Here is a 7,145-nt window from a genome sequence, read left to right as displayed (position 1 = left end):
AAAATCCAAGTACCGAATGTAAATACTGAAAATGAACAAAGCAAGGAAACTCATTGATATAATTCATTACTTTGAGCTGGTCAGTTGGTGAAACCACTAAGTACGAACTGAAACTCTGAAGGATCGATGCCGGTCAGTGAAACTTCACCATATATATATGCAGTCTCCACAATCCGCACAAGATGTAGTTGGCAGTGGGTGGTACCATGGACTGACCAAGAGCATGAGATGATGAGAAATAACGTACCTGTTCCAATATTGCAAAAAACAAACATGTTGTAGCATCGAGAGATTCAGAAAAGGGTGTGAGACATAGTTGCATTATGGCACCAAAAAATGGAGCAAAGAAGGTGTCTTGCTTACATCAATATGCATTCAAAGTGTTTTTTTCTTCCTCTTCGATGAAACTTTCCGCCCGGCCATCATTCCAGAACTCCAATGTGTCGAGGGTAGCTCGCGGCAAGTATACTGCAGATGGGAGCAACAAGCACCGCTGAGATGCTAAACCAAGAATAATAATAAGAAGAGAGGGAAGGAGTGATTCGCTGACCTTTGAAATGGTCCTGGTAGAACTGCACTTTTACTGATTATTGTTTGGATGGATCAACGAAATCCTGAATGCCAAAGCCACTGTAGGCCCTAAATGTACTGCAGATTCAAAGTAATGAACGGAAGGTCAGAGAAACAACATACATCCACTTTATTGATTGTATTGTACTATCTAAGAATAAATGAAAAAAAATAGGCATTCAAATGTTTAGTACCTTCATACTCGTTAGTCACCTCCGTCAGGTTGAAAGAGGTCACGATCGCACCGTGTGATCTTTAATCATATCTTCCTCTGCAGGGTTTTGTTTGGGTTCGTCAATAGGGAACGCGCAAAGTGTCAAACAAGCACGGTTGAGATGCTACACTAGGAATAAGAAAAGAAAAATAGGGAAAGAGAGATGGACTCACCTTTGAAATGAACATGGTAGAACTGCACAACTACTTTTTGATGATACTTTTGTTACTACTGTTATTGTTACTGTTTGGTTGGAGCACCAATTAATCCTGAACACCAAATCCACCGTCTGTTTTAATTGGTCTGCAGAACATAGAGATGCTCAGTATCATTCACCTCTGATCTAGGTTCATTGATCTGGAGACACAACAACAGGTACCACAACTGTGTAGAAAACGAAGATGTGTAAGCCCAGATAGCTGTAAGTCATAACACAGAAGCACGCCAGAATGAATCATAATTCAAGGAGCTCAAGTACAACATGGTTTTGCTTGCACTTACTAATCAACTGACGAATGGATCGACTGACGTGTGCACATGCGACATGATCACTTGCATTGATATATCCTGGCCAGAGCTGATCTCAATAACAGTAAACCGAAAGGCTTCATGACTTATGTAACAATGCCAACGACCGAGCAGCTGTGCCGGCAACTAAGCCTCCTGTCAGAGTAACAAGTTATTTGTTAGCACTATAAAACAGTAGAGAATGGTGGGATTGATTTCTTTTTCTCGTAAGAAAACAAGGAATACATAGAAGGCAGGAGGCGTGTTACCTTGTGCTAGTCAAGCCACACCTGAAAATCTGGATTTGTTGCTTTTAATTTCTCGACTTCCTCTTGTAACTCAGAACTGCAACTCCGTACGATTAGTCTTTGCAGAGATGGGATCTGAGGACTACGTACAATACGTAGGTCCTCAAGAGAAGGAAGGGACGGCAGATTCGGGCAATCCACAAATCCGATGGTATAGAGGGAGGTGAGGAGCTGAAGAGCTCTCTCTTCCTCTCCCGTGAAGCTTTCTGCCCGCTGATCATGCCTGAATTGTAAATTCTGGAGGGTAGCGGTGAGTAGGCTGCAGATGGGAGCAACAAGCACCGCTGAGATGCAATCCACATAAAGGAACCTCAACTTCTGGAAGGAGCCTTCAGGCAATAATAGATTGGTCCTTGCTGCCACCACAGCTGAGAACAGATCCGCTGATACAGAGCGGCCAAGACACTTATCTTTGTTATAGACCGCCAATGTATCAAGGTTGACTGTGATGAGAGGATTAAACCCATCCACTGTTAAATTCTCACAGTTCACAAGTTTTAGATCCGTCAGACAAGTGAGATTGGAGAGCAGGGCCATTGACTGCATGCCTGACTTTCCGATAATCCCAAGTTTATTGAGGGAAGCGGGGAAAGGCCTGATGGTGTGAGCTGATTCAACTGATTCGAGACACATGAGATCCTGCAGTCCATGGCACGTGATGCTGCATTGGGAGAAATGCAGCATTGCTAGGGCTTTCAGTTTATTGAGCTCCGTCAGTGGAAAGTGTGACACATTCCAGATAATCGCTGTCTCCACATTACACAGGTTATGCAAGGCCAGCCCACCACTATACCCATCAATAGACATACCCTTTCTAGAACAGTGAAGCTTTGAAGAAGGAAGTGCCACAAGACAACTTGTCAACGTGGACGTGTGCGGCATGTGGGGCAGAGACAACTTTGGGCAATCATCAATGGAAAAATGCAAAAGATTGGTATAGGAGACAGAGCACTCCAGGAAGGGCACCGCGTAGAGATTGGGACAATCTTTGCAGCTGATGTATTCAAGCCTTGAAAAACAATCGGTATTAGCCCCTCCAACCCACTCCACAAATTCAGGTAAACCATCAAGAATGATCCGCTTCAGATGCACAAAACTTTCATCTGTCACACAACCAAAGCCATGTCTGATCTCACGAAGTACAGAAATCCCGATCAATGTGAGTGACGTGAGATGCAATAGCTGCCCAAAAGGTGGAAGGGTGCCCCAAGACACACCCTCTAGGTGGAGCGACCCCAGCCTTTTGATGCTAATGTCACCACACAACCAGCTAGGACCAGTCATACCACCATGATTTATAATGCTAAGTGCTCCAAGATTATGGTGTGGCTGAAGAGCATCAAGAACATCAGATTCCGTGCTATGTTGGTGATCTGTACCCCAAACTAACCTCAACTCTTTTAAATCTCTCTTACACACAAGCTTGGCTTCTGTAGCCTCTTCCCTGGTTGCCACCTTCTCAAGATTATGTATGCTGAGTTTTCCTCCAAGCTCTGTGAGTTTCCCCAACTCTCTCAGTTCAAATCTAACACTCTCTTTTTTAACACAGAACTTTTTTACCTCCTGCAGGCATTTCATCTTTCCGAGCCAAGGAACATTGGATTGGAGTTCTTTGTCAACTAAAAGATGGCGCATATTGATAAGGCAGCTAATGTCATTAGGTAATCTAATATATCCGTGAAACCTTATAAGGTCTAAGAATTTTAAGTGATAAAATCTGGATAGTGTAATAGGCAAAGTCACTTCTAGCCTATAGTGTGAAAATGGTTTCATAATTTTTAGGTATCGGAGGTGGATAAGTTTTGAAAAGTTGAGTGGAAAAGATTTTCGAGATGTTGCTACTATATATAGGACACGAAGACCCTCTATTTCCTTAAAAACATCTTTCAAAAATCCATCAATTGTTTCTTCATATTCTCTAAAAATCATCAAAGCTCGCAAATTGCGAATATCTATCTTGCTCCTCAATTTAGTCATTTCTTCCCTAACACCCCCTTCAAATCTATCTTCCATTGTGACAGATACGTGTCGAACAGTTTGTGGGATGTCATCAACTCTAAAATTTGACCTACATATGTTGAGGCACTCTTGCGACGAAACACTTAGAGACAACTCATGTAATAAATCATGCATTACATAGTATGGTTGCTCATCATCATCAACAACCTTCACAAGAAAGCCATTCTCTACTAATTCTTCTATATAATTCTCATCTTTTTCTATGATTCCCAGTGCAATCCAAAAATACGTCATATCTAACTTGTTAAATTCAAAATCTTCAGGGAACAAAGAAAAATATGAAAAGCATTTTTTTAGATAAAAAGGAAGGTAATCATAGCTAATCCTTAATGATGGCATAATGTCATCATCATTTTTTTTGTTTTTGCCACCCGTTGTTTTCTAGAACTCCCATCCAATGTCCCCGAGAAAAGTCCTTGCTCAGTAACCGACCAACTGTTATGGCTGCGAGAGGTGAACCCTTCAACTTCTTTGCAATATCAATTGCAAGATCATCTAAGTCTTCTTGGCAATACTCAGGTTTGTTTCCCCCAAATATTGATGAAAAGAATGTGAAGAAGTCATTAAACTCGAGACCTTGCAGTGCTATTGGGTTGGTCGTTTTCACAATTTCAGCAATATATGGAAATCGAGTTGTGACAAGAACCGTGCTACCGGCTTCCCCCATCTTGAATGGAGCCAAGAGGGTTTCCCACCCCCTACTATTGCATTTCCATATATCATCAAACACGATTAAAAAACTTTTGGACTTGAGTTCCTGTGTGATGGATATTTGGAGCTCATCAAAATTGTCTGTTTGATTTGAAGTCTTGCTTTTTTGTATGGAGCTAAGGATTTGTTGGCTGAGCTTAACCACATCAAAGTCAGTTGATACACATACCCAAGCCTTTACAGCAAAGTGCTCTTCTATCCTTTTATCATTATAAAGGTGTTGGGTGAAAGTTGTCTTTCCAATACCCCCTGGACCAAATATAGGAAGAACAGGAAGGGTTTCAGAGTGCTCTGTGGCAGTAGTGAGGATGTCATCTATGGTTTTGTCCAAAAGGGTTGTCCTCCCATGCAATTTTTTCTGTGTACTGGTTGATCCTGTGACACGATGGCTTGGGGTGACTGCTGTGGTGGTGCTATGGTGTGGAATCACGGGGAGCAACTTGGAGACACTGTCACAGACGGAATGTATTTCCTCTATCACTGACTTAATTTTTTTGGACATGGCAACTCTATCAAATGGCAACTTAGCAACTGGACCATCAGTATCACCACTACCAGGGTTTGCAGTGGCTTTGGGTGGGTTATCAGTAATGACATCATCAGCAACACCATCATCACCATCTTTGGTGTGTGAACAAGAAAAGTATGCAAGGCAGTTACCGACAATGTGGCGAAGAGCATAGCAACCATGGCGAGCACGACTCAGGATGTCATCACCCAGGTCAGGCACCGCGTCGTGGGTGCCGTCGAGGTGGTCCCGGATGATGAAGTAGTGAAGCTCATCCAGCGCATCCTCGGCCTCGTCGGCCTTGACGGCGAGCCTCCGCAGTAACCCCTGAAGAGCGAGGTTGTCGCTCAGTACCCTCGTCTGAGCCACTTGCAGCAGCCCTTGCGCGAGCAAGAGATCCTCCTTGATCTTGTCAGAGTTGAGGCCGAGCTGGGAGCTGGCAATATAGGACTCCACGAACTCATTGGACAGGTGGTTCAGCACGCTGCCAATGAGCCCGTTCGCCGCGCCGATCGCCGCCTCCATCTCCTCCGGCACCCCGGCAGGCAGGGTTAACTACGGTGGTTGGTGGTGGTATATGGTGGTTGGTGGTGGTATGTATGAGGGGTAGTGTGAGGAAGGTAAGCTAGCTGTTCGGATGTGTATCCATGGTGGGTTGATGGATGGGCCCTTTTATAGCATAGATCTGTACGCATGGAGCGTGTGAACCTCTCCAGTTAACTGATAGTAACAAGTAAAGTTTTGTGCCAGTAAGCTAGGTAGATTTGAAATTGAAGCACGAGACAGGCCGGTATAAAACTCGAGGGGGTCGACAATCCATGTAAAAGGTAGTGGGTAAGCATGGGACGGAGAGATGGAAAATAGTTGGGTCCTCTCCTCTTACGCTGTTGATCATCTTCTTCAGTTAACTTACTGTAGTAATTAGTGAAGTTTCATACTGGTAACTTAGCTAGATCTTAAATTGAAACAAGAGCCGAGCCAGTATAAGAAATGAATCAGGAACTCGACGAGATGCGAAAGAAACAAAGCACGGGACAAAAAGGTGCAAAATTTTTAAGGAAGAAGAGCAGAGCGAGCTGCTGCATTGACTCGATGGAAATTGCTGCGACTGACCGTTGCTAATGCCTTGTTTCATCTGCACGCGTGCGTGCATGTGAGGCGATCGTGATGAACGGGATGCGGAGCCACAGCTCGAGGTGCCGGCCATGGCATGAGGAATGGGGCTATGCAATGGTTTTCAGTTGTACTTGTTGTTTAGTTGGTGTTGGAATGATGAAATGCACACACACAGCATGAGTAGCAGTCTAGTTACAGATCCACGTCGAGACTATGCCATTTTCCACTAGTACGTCTTGTTTGCAAAGATGATGTTCTCTGTAGTCCTGCTCTTGTCATCCTCTTCAGTTAACTCATAATTACAGTACTAAAGCTTGTACTAGTACTACGCTAGCTAGATCTAAAACTGAAGTACGAGCAACTAAGCACGGGACAAAAGGTGCAGCATTTTTAAGAAAAGATTAACAGAGTGACCTGAATTGACTTGATGGAAGGAAATTGCTGCGACCCACCGTTGGTTGCCTCATCTGCACGCGAGCGCAACCGCAGATCGATGACGAACGGGAAGCGGAACCGCAGGTCGAGGTGCCACACTGGCAATGGCGTGAGGAATGGGGCTCTGGTCTGTCATTCAATTGTGTGCTCCTATAAATGATTTAGTGAAAAATAATTGTGTTTTTCATATGATAGTTCTATTTCTTGATGCAATACTAGGAATCAATAAAAAGCCTCCATAGTACAATAAAACTTTGTAAAATAATTTGAATACTTTTATGAAAAGTATATTTGGATACTTTTGCTAAATAATGATTCAGTTGTTTATAACACATGAATAGAAAAACCACCAGAATCAAAAGGTGAAGCCCGTGCCTCATAGATACTTATAAATCAATCGGGATAGAAGATGGTTGTCCCGTGTTGAGAATTCGGTTGCCTATGCTCCGCATAATACAGGCAGTTTAAGAACTTGCATCCATCAATCATTTTTAGGGTTCACAATTGGTATACAACTAATTGCCAAAATGGACAATATCTAACTTCCTCATGAAATGTATTGTATAATTGTTTTTATGGTTGGAGGCAGTCTCCGCACCCCACTCGCAACACTCGTCGATAGTAGTGCGCCGCTCGGGAAATCGTACTGTGGCGGCCGGTCGTACTCCATCAATTGACACCGATGACAGTGTGCCATCGATCTCATCCTGGCTCGCGATGTGCGAGCTTGCATCAACTTCAATAAAAATGATGCGAC

General features: G+C 43.5%; 1 long non-coding RNA gene and 1 pseudogene across 1 annotated transcript; both read right to left on the bottom strand.

Moving 5' to 3' along the window:
- Nucleotides 1–371: 371 nt before the first annotated feature.
- Nucleotides 372–864, bottom strand: LOC119329552. Its single transcript, XR_005159602.1, has 3 exons — nt 765–864; nt 551–648; nt 372–468 (listed from the first exon to the last, which is right to left on the bottom strand). It is a non-coding gene; the product is annotated as an uncharacterized LOC119329552 (long non-coding RNA).
- A 788-nt stretch (nt 865–1,652) lies between these two features.
- Nucleotides 1,653–5,362, bottom strand: LOC119334131 (annotated as a pseudogene).
- Nucleotides 5,363–7,145: the final 1,783 nt, after the last annotated feature.

Source organism: Triticum dicoccoides, chromosome 7A (genome assembly GCF_002162155.2).
Source record: "Triticum dicoccoides isolate Atlit2015 ecotype Zavitan chromosome 7A, WEW_v2.0, whole genome shotgun sequence".
NCBI lineage: Eukaryota > Viridiplantae > Streptophyta > Magnoliopsida > Poales > Poaceae > Triticum > Triticum dicoccoides.
Note: the sequence above shows the minus strand (reverse complement) of the source record. Positions and strands in the feature narration are given on the sequence as shown.